Source organism: Sorex fumeus, unplaced genomic scaffold (assembly GCF_029834395.1).
Source record: "Sorex fumeus unplaced genomic scaffold, SorFum_2.1 ptg000072l, whole genome shotgun sequence".
In the NCBI taxonomy this organism is placed as follows: Eukaryota; Metazoa; Chordata; class Mammalia; order Eulipotyphla; family Soricidae; genus Sorex; species Sorex fumeus.
The window spans coordinates 54,782,173-54,799,057 of record NW_026606129.1 but is presented as its reverse complement, the minus strand read 5'-3'; the positions used below and the strand labels follow the sequence as shown (position 1 = coordinate 54,799,057).

Here is a 16,885-nt window from a genome sequence, read left to right as displayed (position 1 = left end):
ACTGAAGAGTTTCGGTGAAATGGTATCACCCTGCCGAACCCCTCTCTTGACATCAATGATCACTTCTTTGTAGAATGGTGAGATCCTGGTAGTGAATCCGCACTACAGCTCACGGAGGATCTTGATGTATTGGGCTTGAATGCCCTGATTGGCTAGGGCTTCAATGACCGCTTCCGTCTCAACAGAATCAAAGGCCTTCTTTAAATCAATGAACGTTAGACAGAGTGGCATCTTGAACTCCCGAGAAACCTCAATGAGCTTGGTTATTGTGTGGATATGGTCGATGGTGCTGAATCCTTTGCGGAACCCTGCTTGCTCGCATGGTTGTCCTTCATCTAGTGTTCTGCCAATCCTATTTAGGATGACTCGAGTGAACAACTTTTAGATGTCAGACAATAGGCAGATCAGGCGATAGTTGCCAATGTCATGGATGTCTCCCTTCTTGAACAGTAGTATGGTCCTGCTGGTTTTCCATTGGGACGGAACCTTGCATTCAGACAGGTACAGAGTGAAGAGCCGAGCCAGTGTATTGATGAGTACTGATGGCAAGTTCTTCAGGTGTTCAGGAAAAGCCTGGCAAGCTATCTGTTGTGTATTTGATATGCCAAAACCAGTAACTACAACTGGTCTCATTCACCTGATCCTGAAGGCTTCACCGACATGGCAGCACTGAGAAGGATGAGAAAGGAGAGGCCGACAAAATCTCAAGGCCGAACTAGGCTGCCACAACGAAGGAAGACAAAAATGATCATCTGTACTTTCAATGCACGTACGCTAGCATCAGATGCATCCATTGAGGACCTGATGGTACAAGCACGAATGATCAAGTACGACATCATTGGTCTGACCGAGACAAGAAGGCACGAATCTCACCATGCTGTTTTCGACACTGGAAAAGAATTGTTCCTCGGAACATGCGATAAAAGAGGTGTCGGAGGCGTTGGTGTCCTTGTCAACACAAACTTGGCCATGAGCATTGATTCATTTGAATGCCTAACAACCCGGACGTTTGCATTTGAATAGATGTGGCTCAATGCCTGCAATTTCTATCTTCGTTGTCTACGCACTAACATCTCATTATGATGAAAGAGAAACCGAGAAGTTCTACATGGAGCTGGAGAAGTTCTATAAAGAAGACCACACCTTCTTCAAGATCATTGTGGGTGATTTTAATGCCAAGATAGGACCGAGAAGATCAGCTGAAGAACTTCACATCGGGACCCATGGCCTAGAATGGAACGAACAAGGTGAGAGACTGTCTGTATTCATCATGTCGACCAGGACCATCCATGGTAACTCACAGTTCCAGAAGGCAGAATCTAAACGTTGGACATGGGAGTCTCCCGGTGGAGGATTCCACAACGAAATAGACCACATCATATTCAATCGATGGTTTTGCCTGACTGATGTCACTGTTGTCCCAAAATTTCAGACGGGATCGGACCACCGTCTCCTTCGTGCAAAATTCTACTTCACAGAGCGGGGAGAAAGGGCTGCAAAGTTCAAAAAGAGAACTCCCAGAACAACCACCAACTGGGAACTCTTTGGCACTATTGCGGCAACATGGGAAGATACCATTGTTGACAACATTGACGAGGAATACGATCGACTGGTTCAGCACCTCCACGAATGTGTGAGGAACGCCAAGAGAGAGATAGCCACAAAAAAGCCTGTCTTCAAAAACTCTTGAGCTAATTCGCCAGCGTGGTTTGGCGCTTGCCTCAGGCAACTGCAAGCTAACGTCCAAGCTCGCAAAGCAGTGCAGAGATGCGATCAAGGAAGACCTCAAAGAGAGAAGAGCAGAAGTACTAGTAGATGCGGCAGAAGCTGGGAAAAGTATTCGTAACGCCCTCCTGTCCAGTAAACTTCATTGCTCCTTAAAGCATGACAGATAAGACAAGGAACATTGAAGATGGGCAAATCTGGATATAGACTCAGATCTCAACGAATAACTTGACTTCCCTAAGACTGATTTCAAATATGTAAACTGGGTAAATAATGTCAGGAAATCAGGAATGATGGCGACTTCTCCAAGCCTTCTAACATGAAAGAAGGAACATACATGCTTGTTCTCTCTCTCTCTCTCTCTCTCTCTCTCTCTCTCTCTCTCTCTCTGTCTCTCTCTCTCTCCTCTCTCTCTTATACACACATACACAGACACACAGATACAGATACATACACACACACACACACACACACATACACACACACTCACACATGCCCCTAGTCCTCCCAAGATCTTAAGTGTGGAGTTAGTTATAGTCATATTCCCCTGAGGTGCAAATTAGTACAATATTTTGCTTAAAATTTACCCAGCAGCTTAGCAGTAGAGCCTTGATTCTAACTAACTCAGGCTTTTTGGCCTTAGGGTCCATCACTGATGCATCAGACACAAGTAGCTATTTCATGCCTATGTGGTTGCTGTGGGCAACCAGGCAGACAATACAGTGATCACCTAGTGCAGCACCTACTCTCAGTGAACATGCAGATATGGCAGCTTTGCCCTCTTCATCCATCATTATCCCCGGGGAGACAGAAGAATCTTGGTAGATATTTTACACCTGCTGGGTTATCCACTCAAAAAATGAACAAAATGAAGCTTCTCTATGAGTTCAGTGTTTCTTCCACATCAAATGTTATTCAGTATCCTTTTCATTCAGCACAGTCACCCCAAACTGAACTTAAATATCAGTGCCTTGGGGAATAGTGAATATAAATGCACGAGAATATCACTCAGATTTTTTTTGCTAGTCTTTCACAAAAGAAAGGGTGGAACAAGAAGGACACATGCAGACCACATGATATTGGGGTGAGGACAGGTTGGCTTGGTACAGCAGTCTCAAATCTCCTTTGGAAAAAATAAAGTGACTACACTTGAAAAGAAGTAAATAATTAAACCCTGGTAAATTGAGATGTGGTAATATTCTGTGAAGGGAAATATTCCTGTACTCAGGTAAAGAATGGGGGAGAATTTTGACTCAGGTGTTTTTAAGGTAATGAAAAAACTAAAGAGATGAGAAGGTTTGTTGCTAAAACTCCTGAGAACATTCGGAGACACTGTAAAACTTTATTGAGAAAATAGAATTCACATATGTGACACAAATGGCATAGCAGAAGTTGTTGAGGTAGAGATAACTCCAGGATTTTTCTACTGCCAGGAATATAAAAGCAGAAAAAAAAATAAGATCAGAAAGCAGAAAAAATAGATCAGAAATGCACAAAAATAACTCCCACTTCAGATTTGGAGAAAGAAAACAAGACGGCAGTTCACTGGAGCAAAAACAGAACCACCAGGCATTATGAGAAACAGTGGTCGTGAGCAGAGAGCACACCTGAGAGCAGCCCTTTAACCCAAGCCCTATTTGTGTTGCCAGGATTTTCCAAGCACTTAAGCAGTCCACATTCTCTGAGATACAGATAACAAATGAATATCAAGGCTGGAGGAAGGGAACTGAGAGATGAGGGGAAAGTAGGGGATAAAAGTTCTATCTGGTGCATAAGATTTGGCCACCTTAACACTAATTGTTCTAAGACCTCACTTCCTTCTCAGGAAAGCTATTTATATGTTTTCTATTCACACTTCTTTTTAAAAAATAAATTTTTACAAGACCCTTGGTAAACAGGTATAAAAAATAGGTATAGAACCCAAACATTCACTGAAAACAAATAATAAAAAAAAATATCCGAAGACAATTTTTAAATGTTGTGTCAGCACTTGGGATGGTCACCCACAGTTTAATCTCAGCTCCAAAGCATCCGGTGGATTCCAGAAAGAGTTGCTTTAAAAATCCCTCTTACAGGTACCTGAGATTATGGTCACAATAGCATAACACGAGACCACACCAGTCATTTGCATTGACTAAAGACCAGAAAATTTCACTCTGATCCTGTTTCAGTCTGCCCCCTGGAAGAACTGTCTTATTTCCCAAGTGCAGTATGTTCTGCATCTCTGCAATGTATCTTTCCCACATCTGATGCACTGCATCGGGTACAGGGAGTGTCATGAATCACTTTTAAGGAGAACTCTTGCTCTTTCCTTGGTCAGCATCATTTGTACGAGAAAAGAGCCCCACTGTGGGGCTGGAGCTATAGGACAGTGGTAGGGCGTTTGCCTTGCACGCAGCTGGCATGGCCGAGCCAGGTTCAATTCTTCCCCTCTTGGATAGCTCGGCAAGCTACCGAGATTATCTCGCCTGCATGGCAAAGCCTGGCAAGCTACCTGTGACGTATTCAATATGCCGAACACAGTAACAACAAATCTCATGATGGAGACATTACTGGGCCCACTCGGGCAAATCGATGAACAACGGGAGGACAGTGACAGTGACAGAACAGCCCCCTTGTAAGGAAACAGTAGGAATACACAATTGCCAGCAGAGGCAGCTTGCTTGAGGGCTCTCCTGCCTCAAACATGTCACCTATGGCCATCACAAAGTAGAAGGAACTGCCAACTAGGAAGTCTTTAACAGGCCATGTGCAGATGAGTTTCCTTTTATGGCAGAGGTACATACCTGAAAGATGAGCAACATTTATTTATAAATCAAGTTCTTCTGTTCTTTTGTTTCTAATTCTCCCAAAAGGAAGCAGTAAAGTATTCAAACTGAAGAAAGGGTGAAAAGTAGAGAGTAAAAACATTGATTTCTGTCCATTTTTTTCAGATCTCTCTCTCCCTCTATCCCACTCTCTGTCCCTCTCTCTCTTTCTATCTCCCTCTCTCTTTTTCTCTCTCACTCTCCCCCCGACCCTGCACACACACATACACTATGATGAATTTTTTTCTATACCTTTTGCTTTTTGGGTATTTCTTGTTTTACCTTGGAGTCTCAGGAAACACTATGTCTTCTGAGATGCCAGTGGCAATTCTGTGGTCCAATAATGCCAAAAATCACATAAGTTTAAGGAAAGTTGACTCTTAAATAGTTTTTTCCTATGGTAACAATTCTTACTCCTTGAATATCTCTTACACATGGTAAACTGCCAATAGTATGGCATTTTCCACAGTATCTCCTCCCCACTATTATCCATCCCCAAATATTTTTCAAAGACAACTTATCACCACCTTTTGCAAGGTATCTCTCTTCCTGTAACTGTCCCTGCTTCTCACCCTCACCCAACTCTCAGTTACATTTTTCCCACCCATCTTCAGACAACATGTGAGTTGGTCTTCCACAGGTAAGTTATGCTCTGAGTACCATGAGGCCCCACTCTACTGTATGTAGCGTAGACTGAGGAGTTCCAGAGTGTGCTGTCACTGAAACCCAGCCCTCTCCTTCAGGGTTTTGATCACTTCCCATCTGGTTCTCCCAAGCTATTTAAATCCATAAGAACATAGACCTCTCGGCCCTCATCACAATTCTCATGTTGGTGTCTAATGTGCACCATCCCAGAAGACAAATGCCAATATGTGGCAGAAGTGTCCCCGGAACCCAGACTTTCAAATGCCACTCCAGTAGCTACCATAAAAAAATTCACTTCTCAACATGGTGCAGTGAACTTTCTGGGAGGCAAAGTGTCTTTCTGCATGGTGAATCATCACCCCCTTACTCATTTATCTTCTACATATTTCAGTATGGCAGGTTGTTTGCAGGATTAAATGTGGAACCATCTCATTTCCCACAGAAATATCCTGAATGTGTGAGCAGTTGGTACCCGCTGACATTCCCGTGCAGAATTTGCTTTACATTTTTTAAGAGATTCTATGCCACAGCATTTATTTTGATCAAGGGAAGAGATTGGTAGTGTTTATGTAAAATAAGACTACTTTTCATTTATGATGGATTTTCACATGCTGAGAAGAAATAGCACAATTTGACAAAAACAGGGCCTGTCATTTGTTGCACATGTGAAGTGTGTATGTAAACAGGCAAGACACAGCCAAATGAACACTGGAAATGAGCCATGGGATAGCGGATAGGAAAGCATCTCAGGCACATTATGAAAAGCCAGTGGTAGTTCTAAGTTCAACCCTTAGAGTTACATGCCGACTTGCCAATTTTACTAATTGAGTGATATTGAGCAAGTGTAAGCTCAGGGTCCTGACTCATTATTCTAATGTACAGAACACAGGACAAGTAATTGTCTCTGCATGACTGAACTATGGCTAAGATTGTTCAATATGAGATCATGTGTGTGCCCAGCACATAGAAATATAACACTGTTGTGTTATATCAATAAGAATCCTCATTGGTCTAATGCACAGGTGTCTCCAAGGGTAATGAGTCCTGTGTTCTGGAGAGACTACGTTACCATGAAGTTTGGGAGAGAAAAAGGAGCATGGTTAAGTAGAAAGGAGGAGAATATTCTTTCTCCACCACCCCCGCTCAATACTTAGTCCAACCAGCAGCTGATTTCCTCTAGGCCACCATGAGAGCACTGAGCCCCAAGCAAAAGAAAATCAAACTGAGTTCCTGGAAGTCTTTAGCCTCCCATTGACAAGGACAATTCATTCCTCAGTAGTCACATGTCCCAAGCAATAGGAAGTGAATAAAGAAGGCTCACCATGCCTATGCCAGAGGCACGATCATGGGGAATAGAGGTGGATATTATGAACGGGCAGCTAGCAGAAGCTGTGCACTGACATCAAACCCCCATAAACATCTGTCATTCCACAACATTCTCTATTAATTGAATTTCTTCATGTACAGCTCCAGAGACAAAAAGGACTCCAAGGGCCAGGATATAAAATGGATATTAATAGATATTCCCAGAGACAAGCCATACCATCATTGTGAATTTTAACTATTATCATATTTTGCCTTGCATGCAGCCAGCTAGGCCGAGCGGGGTTCGATTCCTCTGCCCCTCTCGGAGAGCCCGACAAGCTACTGAGAGTATCTCACCCACACAGCAAAGCCTGGCAAGCTACCCGTGACATATTCAATATGCCAAACACAGTAACAAGTCTCATGATGGAGATGTTACTGGTTCCGCTTGAGCAAGTCAATGAACAACGGGAGGACCGTGACCGTGACTGTGATTATACTTACAAAATAATAATAAAGGTGACTCATAATAAGCTTTACACATACTTGCCAAAGTGTGGTTTAATATATAGGTTCATTGAACCTTCTCCACCCCATGAGACAGAAGCTATCATGCATACTTCACAGCTGACAATCCTGTGTAGCTGTCACAAGTGTAGGTGCTGCTTACACTGAGACCATTCCCTGAGTAGGTCCTAGGTCACCCCAATGAGTGTTGGATCTAGCAGAGCAGCTGAGAAGCTTTGGGACAAGGAAGGAACAAAATTCTGAGTTTCCAGCATGTACTTTCTGGGCAAAATAATTCCATTCCCATCCTTGTGAACCTAGGCATAGTGTGACCACGGGAGTGATTCCAGGGACAGGGAGTCGGTTCTCATGTTCCCCACTGGTTTTCAGCACTCCTGTCGTGGTCCCTGGGTTTCTGGGATGGTGCTACTCCTCTCCCTCTCATTCACATCACTGAAAACATGTGTCCACAAGAGATATTCTCATGAGAATGATCCTGAATTGTCTCTGCCATTTTTAAAAAAAGTAAACACATGACCCAAACTATTAGATTTCAATTATTCTGGAAATTCATCCTAGACAAAATTAATTCGCCTACATGTTACAGCTCTACACAATCACTATGATATTTCACACATATCAAGATACGAGGGATCAGGGAATAAAAAAAGCATTGCAAGCAATCAGTAGAACTCTTTTTTCTTTGAAGGGGGATACCTGAAATGCTCAGAGATGACTCCTGGATCTGTATTCAGGGATCACTCTTTACTGAGCTCAGGAGACTGTATGGAGTGTCAGGGGTCAAACCCAGGTAGGACACGAGCAAGATAAGCATTCAACCCATTGTACTATGGCTCCAGTACCCTCCATGGCACTCTTGAGATTCTTTACCACCCTGCATCCTTTTATAGAATCCCTTTAACCTCGATTCAGCTCCCACCATCTCCCAAGCATTAATCCTCATTCCTCCTATTCTAGAAGAAAAATGAAAGAAAAAGAGACTTTTAAAATACCACAAAGATGGTCCACCATGGTTAACACATGCAAAGACCCAAGTTGGATTTTCATCACAAAAAGACTCCCCCTGCTGCCAGGGACAGTCCTGATAATTTCAAAACATTGTCCACCAGTCATGTCTCCAACTCCCACCTCTCCAGCACCCTGAGTGTGTGTGGCCACAATCAAAACAATGCATAAACACAAATCTAATACTATCTTCATACACAAACACACAGAAGATATACACAAAAATCCAATCCAAATGGAAGCAGAAGTGACAGACCAAAAATATGAAAAACAAAGAAATAATCTATTTGTGATGATCTGTAAGACTGTATGATTCAGTACGACAAATACCTGTGGAAGATCCAGTCCTTCTGCTGGAGTCCTCAAAAACACAATCACACACACACACACACACATACACACACAGGCTGAGCCCTCCAGAGAGCTGGGGTCCTGGAGTTGTGACCAGGAAGAGAAAAGGGTGTCCAGTAGAAACAGTGTGTGGACATCTTATTTGTTAGGCTGTTTGCACTTCCATCCTACAAAAGAGCACTGAATGGAAAGGTGAGTCTGTGCTCAAATTTGGAGACAATCTGGAGCTTACCTGGGATGTAGAAAGGTGGAAATAGGTTTAGGGAGAGAGTACAACATGTCTCAGCCAAGTTCTTCCAGATGCTGGGTACAGTGCCAGGTGCTGTATCCACAAGCTCAAATTGACACCTTTTACCTAATAGGTGGGGAGACTGTGGCTCAGGGAATCATTTTCTGTCCCTAATTCACCAAGCTTATACTGCTAATGCTTCAGGTTCAGGCTGTTGTACTCAAAAGACTCTCCTGAAACTCTGTAAAGAGCCTAGAAATTGGCTAGGAGGGAGACAATAGGACCTACAGTGGCCAGTGGCAGAGAGAAGGGTACCAGAATGAAAGTGTTTCTATGGAAATAGGCAGTAGAGGCTGGAGATACAACGTCCTTTCCCTCTTACTTTTTAAGGAAGCACTACTTGCTAGCTTCTAAAGCCACGTGTTTGGTTTTACTCCATTTAACCTCAGGACCTGACTCTCAGGGTGAAAGCTATTAAAGGCTTGCCCTGGAATTCTTTCCTAGAATGTTGTAAGAGATGGTGGTCTTTACTACTGCCTATGAAACCTAATGTGATAAAAAAAAATTACAGAGTTCAACTGAGACCTCAGCATAGAGAGTATAGCTCTAAGTATATCATCAACACATTCATTCTGCATTCACTCATTCATTCACTTGTTTCACTGACACATTCACTGACAAGAGCAAATTCTGGAGTAAACTTAAGTCTAAACAGAGGAAAAAGGGGCTAGGGAGACATGGAATATACCTACCAGCACCACTTCTGAGAAAATGTGGGCATATGCTGAAGTACAGACACCTGCACATGTATGCAAACCTACATTTGTGTTATGTGTATACACACATACATAATCAGAAGTGCAAAGAGACTGATAAAAAGAATCTGGGACCAAAGAGATTTATGTAAGTTGAGGCACCTGCCTTGCAAGTGGCTAATCTACCTAAGTTTGATCTGTGGTACTGCATATGGTCCCCTGCGCACTTCTAGGAGTGATCTCTGAGCACCCAAACAGGAGTAAGCCAAGAGAATCACTGGTATGATCCCAAAACAAAACAAGTTTAGCTCATTACACCATTTAAACAGTGAACTGTACAATGCAAACTGCGGACCTGCACCTGCAGATCTTCACTAGTAAGTGGACCAGTGGACAAAGAACATAAAAACGGAAGGATATGTGGTGACATAAAAGTATAATTTCCAAAGCATTAGAGAAACGTTAAGGATTCTTTGGTATAACAATTTTATAGTGACTTCAGTGGCAAGATTCGGGCCCATTTCTAAAGATTCAGGTCAGAATGTTGAGGAGAAAGTAAGTCATTTAGAGTTCAAGCTTGTTTTTGACATTCTCAGATCTTTCTTTTGTGCATACACACACACACACACACACACGTAAAGGGAAAAAGAAACAATAAAGAAAGAAATTTTAAACACAGCTTTTTAAAAGGTTTATGAGCCTTCTTGCACATCAAATGGCTTTTAGAAAACAACATTTTAATGATTCCGTGTAAACGAATCAGAAACATATGGATTAAATTTTCCTTAAAATATACACATGTAATTAAGGGGAAAAGTGCTTGGCAAAATGCATCTTGCATTTTATCAAACCCAACGTTTGAAAAATAGGATGAGACATATGACAAATCCCAACCCAGCCAGCCTGACCATCCACACCACAGCAGGCAAATCTCACTTTGAAAAGGGAACCCAGTCTTCCGTGCCCAACATTTAGTCCCACCTGGAATTTTCAGAAGAATTTCTTTCCTTCCCTTTACTTCTCTTCCTTCTCTCCCTACCCTTTTTTGCTTTCTTCCCTTCATTCCCTTCCTCCTTTCCTCTTTCTTTCTTTCTTTCTTTCTTTCTTTCTTTCTTTCTTTCTTTCTTTCTCTTCTTCCTTTGCACAGAGATAAAACCCAATGATGTCATGCAAGGCAATCACTCTCCCTCTGAGAGACTGCCTGGTCTCCATTTGTAATTCAGATCACCAAGTACCACCTTTCCCTAATACTCAGAGACCATGACTCATGACTCATGTCTCAGTCATGAATATATTTCTAGAGCGTCAACATTGAACGAAGGAAAAAAGGAAGAAATCAAAAATAAATGAACCAAAAAAAAGGAAGAACAGAGTATTTAATGAAACATGTTGTTTTTTCCCTACTATGTCTCCTTTTCTGTCTCAAGCACAGAGCTGGAGCCTTTGTATTACTTACTTTACAGATGTTTGCGGAGCTAATATATAGAACCTATAGCAGTGAGCAACTGCTCCAAGGGGAACCTCAGCTTACTGGAATTATAGAACTTGTATCATGGGGTAAAGAGTAGATAGAGCCAAAGAACAGTAATAGAAACAGATTGTGCTGATGGATCTGGGTAGCCACTGCAGCAGCCTTGTGCTCCACTCCTCAGAACAGTGCCCAGGGAAAGTTAAAGTTCCAGGAAGAAAGTTGGAAATGAGCTGACAAGATCCTCATATGCCATAGTGACCCAAGGGAACTGAGCCCTGATACACTGCATCTTATGGGAACAAAAGAGATTCTCCAGGAGCTAAGGCCAAGAGAGAGCGCAGGAATCTGGGTTTGTCATCATTAGGGCTGGAGAGATGGTAGAGCGAGTAGGGTGTTTGTTTGCACACACCCAACCCGGATATGATTCCCAACACCTGATATGGTCCCCGGAGCCCCACCAGGAGTAATCCCTGAATACAGGGCAGAAATAAGCCTTGAGCACCAAGTGTAGCTCAAAAACAAAACAGAAAAATAAGGTCAACTTTGCACAAACCATCCTCCCATAGGATGCAGATTCAGCCTCCCTGGCCTTCAGTTGCTTCTTCTGAAAAAAGAGAGGAGAAAACAGCCTGAGCTCCTTCATGGAGCAGTAGAGGGATGAGGCAAAAATGGTGCAAGTGCTTCTCATAAATTTCTAAAATAAAACTTCTAAACTTCTCACTTTTAAAATGTACACTTTCCTTAACCCCACCTGAAACTATGGAAAAGGGAGCTACTATCTATCTTTGTCTCTCTTCTGAGTGGTTCAAAAAAATTCTCTCACAGACTGGAGTGAGAGAACCACAGGTAGGACATTTGCCTTGTGTGTGGCTGACCCAGGTTCAATCCCTGGCACCCCATATGGTCCTTTGAGCCCTGCCAGGAGTGCTTCCCTAAATGCAGAACAAGGAGTAAGCCCTGATCACAGCTGGATGTGACCTCAAATCCAAAATTACACAAGTAAATAAAATAGTTTTTTTTTTAAATCTCACAAATTTTTTTTTTGGGGGGGATAAATAATACTCACAGAGGGGCCAGAGAGAGTACAGCAGGTAGGGTGCTTGCCTTGAACATGGCTGATGCAGGTTTAGTATCTGGCACTGTCTAGTCACCCAAGCCCACTAGGAGTGATTCCTGAGCACAGAGTCAGAGATTAGTTCTGAGCACATTTAGTATTGGCTCAGAAATGGAAAGAGAGGAGAAGAAGACGGGGGGAAAAGGAGAGGAGAGATGAGGAGGGGAGGAGAGGGATAGGGTAGTAGAGGAGAAGAGAGAAATTGGGAAGAGGAAGGGAGGGAAGGGGACAAGAAGGGAGGGGAGAGGAGGGGAGAAGAGAAGAGAGGGGAATGAAGTGGAGGAGAGAAGGAGAAGAGGGGAGGGCAGGGAAGGGGTAAATTGAGGATAAGGTGGAGATATGGTGGGGAGGTGGGGGGAGGGGATGAGAGAAGACAGGGAGGGGAGAGGAATGTCCATATTTTCTGTCTAGCTACAACCCACCCTTGCCCTCCCCAATCCCATCAAATTATAGAGCTACTTCTCTTTAATGTTACTTGCATGCACATTTTAAAGTTAACATTGCTTTCAGTCCATTTCTATCATCAGAAGTCACTTTTCTTTGTCACTTTATGGTCACTGAACAGTGATGGGGAAAAGGAATGTGGGATTTAAAAAAATGGGTAAAAACTCTGCCTCAGATTAGTAGGCAAAGCCAAAAGCAACCCTGAATCTTGCCATGTGTGTTCTTCCACAGGAGGGTGAGACAAGAGCAGGGGCTCAATCCCCACACTCTGCTGTAACTTCGGTTCTTGAGTTTCAGCACTTTAAAACACAAATATGTGGCAGACCAGTGACTGCCCGTTCCAGAGGATGCCTCCGAGAGGCAATGCAAAGCCACAGACTAGCTGCCCAGCAAGCCATCCAGAGCAGGCGCTGTGAGGAAAAATGCCCCGTTCGCACCCTGCTCCTACCGCTGTGATCCTGCAGCCCACAGTTACTGCCTCTCAGTTCAGGCTGCTCCTGCTTTAACTGGAACTACCTGTGAGAATCACACATGTGGACAAGGCTGTCATCAGAACAGGATAGGCTGGCTTTCATTCAGCTTCCCTAAGAGGCCAAAATCCACAATGTAGTCCTCCATTCCCTCCAGAAGCAGAAGAGGAGCCAAAGTCAGTGGGGTAGCCTGGCTGCTCAACCCCATCAGCATTAGTCCTGCAGTGCTCAGGGTGAGTATCACCAGGACATATCTCCATGACTCCATGTTATAGCTAAGGCTATCAAGGGGGGAGACACCCGAGCAGTAGACTGGGCTGAACACCCGGTACCAGCATCCTCTGTGTAACCCTTGCTATGCCCCCTCATGCAGTTCCCCTCCAAAGAACTCACCATACCCAATTTCTGCATGAGGAAGAGGAGGCACAGACGTTTGATTGGTGCCACAGGTACTGGTGGCAGGCCCTAGTGGGAGGAGGGCTGGCTGGCTCTGGATATGGCCGCAGCCCTAAATTTCCTTCTTCCTTCTTCCTTCCTGCTCCATTATTTTCCAAGACAATTTGCTAGTTTCCATGGAAAGTCTGTGACTCACTCAGTGTCCTTTCAAGAATCAACCAGGGCCCACCTCTGTGGCCGGCAAGCACATAGGGGGACTGTTCACACACTTCCCCACCTCCTACTATATGCATGGAAACCCTCTCATAAAGAGCATCGTGGAGCTTTGGGGCTCTAGGAAGAACGAGGGTCACCAGGATGAGTCCACCTCATCCTTGCCATCCAAGATCTCCAAAAACACGAAGGGAACCCCTGTACAGAGAGCTTCTAGAGCAAGCAGTGCTGCTTGGAGCAAACCAGTGGTACTTCCAAAACAACAAAAGAGCAAAGGAATTATTGTGCTCCTGTTTAAGGAGACAGAATAATACTACAGCATGTAGAGCATTGATTTTGTATGCTGTTGACCTGCATTCAGTCAGCAACGTCCCATATGTTTCCCTGAGCCTGCCAAGAGTGAGCCCTGAGCGCAGAGCCGGAAGTAAGTGAAGAGGAGGAAAAGGAAAAGGAAGATGTGGAGAAGGAAGAGGAGGAGAATGTGAAGGAGAAGAAGAAGGAAAAGAAGGAGAAGGTGATAAAGGCAGGCATTGGGAGGAAAAGTAGCTAGAATTTAGCTTTGGGGTGAGAAACATTGTACAGTAAGGAGGGCACTCGCTTTGCATGGTCCCCTGTTCACCACTAGGAGAAAACCCTGAGCACAGTCTAGTGTGTTCCAAAAGAAAAATTAAAAAATAAAACAAAAAGGTTTTTTTTAAAGAGTTCAGCTTTATCTGAATTCACCATCAGATCCGTAACAAGTCCCACAGCAGCGTCCTGCCCATGAACTGGGGCTGCTCACAGCTCCAGGTAGAGGCGGTGACTCTTGCTTGACCACCTGTCTCCAGCTCTGAAGCTGTCATCAGTGTCTGGGCAGACGGAGCAACTCAGACCCAGAGGTCAGTGCTGAGCCTGTTGAACAGTCAAGGTCCAGTCAAGGGGGCAGAATGTGAACTGTACAAAACAGGCAGATTTCACCCACCAGTTAAATTGCAGATGGGAAGTTATGACCATGAGCACAGGGACAAGCTGACCGAAGCAAGAATCAAACCACTGCACTCTGGACCCACCGGGTCCAAACTGCCCTGTGTCTGTTTCCTGTGTTGAGGAGGGCGGTATTTCTAACCTAGGCCCATCACAGCCTGTGACCAAGCTCTGAGCATGTGTTTTGAGAACATGTCATCAAGGACTAAGATCTGAGCTGGAGGGCCCTCAAAACATGAAATACATTTCTGCAGTTTGAAAAGAAAGACGGTTTAGGGCTGGTTTGAATTAGGTAGAATGAAGACAGGAATTTTCCCGAAGACCCTTCCCCTCTCCCTGGGGCAGCAATTCACTGCCTGACAATGACAAGATTCAGTGCCAGGCTGACCTTGATTCCTGCCCCTACGGCCTTGCTCGGAAAGGCTGCATCTAGGATGGGAGACAGATATTATCATGGTCTCTGAGGATGACTGTAAATATCATTATTTTTGCCGTGCCTCATGCATGCTGACTGTGCTAGGATGTTGCCCAGAGTGCCACAGCCACCATCCTGCAGCCTGAGTTATCAGTAGTGGGTGCTGGGGCTATGTGTGTTTCACCATCAAAAGGTACAATTATGCCTTTAAAGCCCAAGGTGTAATTAAATCTCCATTACTATACTAATGACTCAAGCAACCTTGAAGCAGCTGCCTTATTCTAAAAGATCATTCTCAATTGCTGTCTGAAATTGCTCTGTAAAATCTGGGGCATTTTTCATCTCTAGTTGAGAAGTTACTCAGTGCCAAGAGGATGGCTTTCTTACAGTCACATTGCACACAAGGGGGCTCCTTCTTCAGGGACAGAGGGTTCTGGAAAACTGAAAGCTCTGGATGAAGCCGAGTTCATCCTTCTGAGTGTGGGTTCTCTTCAACCCTTCAGAGGAGAAAGTGACGATTAGGCCCATAGAATACAGGCTAGTGCAGATCCTCGAAGGGTGGTTCCGGCTGACATTACCTTCCTTGGGGGGGGGGGACAAGATTAGCTTCTGTCCATTCATCAGTGGAGGTGGTCAGGAACCCTCCTTATTGCTCCCACTCCCCAGGCCCCATAACTGCTCAGCATGTGGCATACAATGTTTTCAGATCTTACCTGAATGCCTCCCAAAGGGGGCAAACAAATGAGCGTAAATTCAGTTTTAGTAATAGGGTAAATTCAGTTCACCACTGGCTTCCAACAATAGTCAAAATAATAATAGAATGTGTACTGCCTTCATAGAGTATTAAGTAGGGTTAACAAGAAAATGAAGCAAGAGCGATGTGAAGCACACAAGTAAATAGAGTAAATAGAAAGTTCTTTAATCACTGACCAAACCCTTTAAACAGAAACCAGGTCAATTTTAAGTGTTACTTACTTCCCAATAATTTTGATAAGAGCTAAGACACAATAAGCTAAGACACAGTAACACTTTCTATGAGTGACTCTTGTCAAGGCTGCAACATTTCATCTCCTGAAAACAAGCCTCTGAGAGAGGAGACATCCTATTTTATAAACAGTGAAACTAAGAACCCAAGAGTGAACGTTGTTTGCTAAAATCACAGAGGCAGCAACTGGGGAAGGGAATAGGTTTCAAACACTGACCTTTCTCTGGACTGCTGCATTTTTTAAAATTCAGTTCTAGGGACCATATTCAGTGGTGATCAGAGCTTACTCCTGGCCCTGTGTTCAGGTGTCACTCCTGGATGGGGCTCAAGGAGACCATGTGGGGTGGTGAGAATTGATCATGGGTCAGCTGTGTGCAAGGCAAGCACCCTCTACCCATTATAAAATCTCTCTAACCTCCCTATACATTGCACTCTTATACATGATGCTGAAGCTGGCCCCAATGATTGGATGGAAAACAATGGACAGGTTTTTATTTTTAAAAGGACCTGGCCTTTTCATATAGTTTTTAGAAAAAGGGTTCTTCCTTTAGGAACCTCCCTGCTATAACAAAGTAGGCAAAATCATACTCAGTAATGGTGAGGGTGTAACTTATATCCTTTACAAGCATCATTTCTTTAGTTTTTACAACTAGACCAGGAGGTTAATGCAACTAACAACTGCATCCAAGATAAGAAGAAACTAAGTTCTAGAGTTATGAGGAGATGTGCCCAAAAGCAGTACCTGGTTCTTCAATGGCTTCCAAACTCATATAAGAGAAATTTTAGAAAAGATTCCTAGACACTCTATGAATAGGGACAAAAGAAGCCTGGAAACACAGAGCCCTGTTGAATTCCATGTTGCTTTTTAGTTTAAACAGAAGCTAACAGCTGATTCTATCACAATGCAGCAGACCCCTTGCCTGTCCACACCATAACAAGGAATGGAGGATGAGTAAGATTCCATCACAGGTAAACCAGAGCCTACAAACTAGGTCAAATCCAGGCATAAGCTTCTATAGAATAAAAAAAAAAGTGTTATTAGTAAGAGGCTGGACTATAGTAGA

The 16,885-nt window shown here is 43.7% G+C and overlaps 1 protein-coding gene across 2 annotated transcripts in view; it reads right to left on the bottom strand.

Moving 5' to 3' along the window:
* Positions 1 to 16,885, bottom strand: part of CACNA2D3 (calcium voltage-gated channel auxiliary subunit alpha2delta 3) — a 1,033,411-nt gene that overhangs the window by 590,544 nt on the left and 425,982 nt on the right. The window lies entirely within an intron of this gene.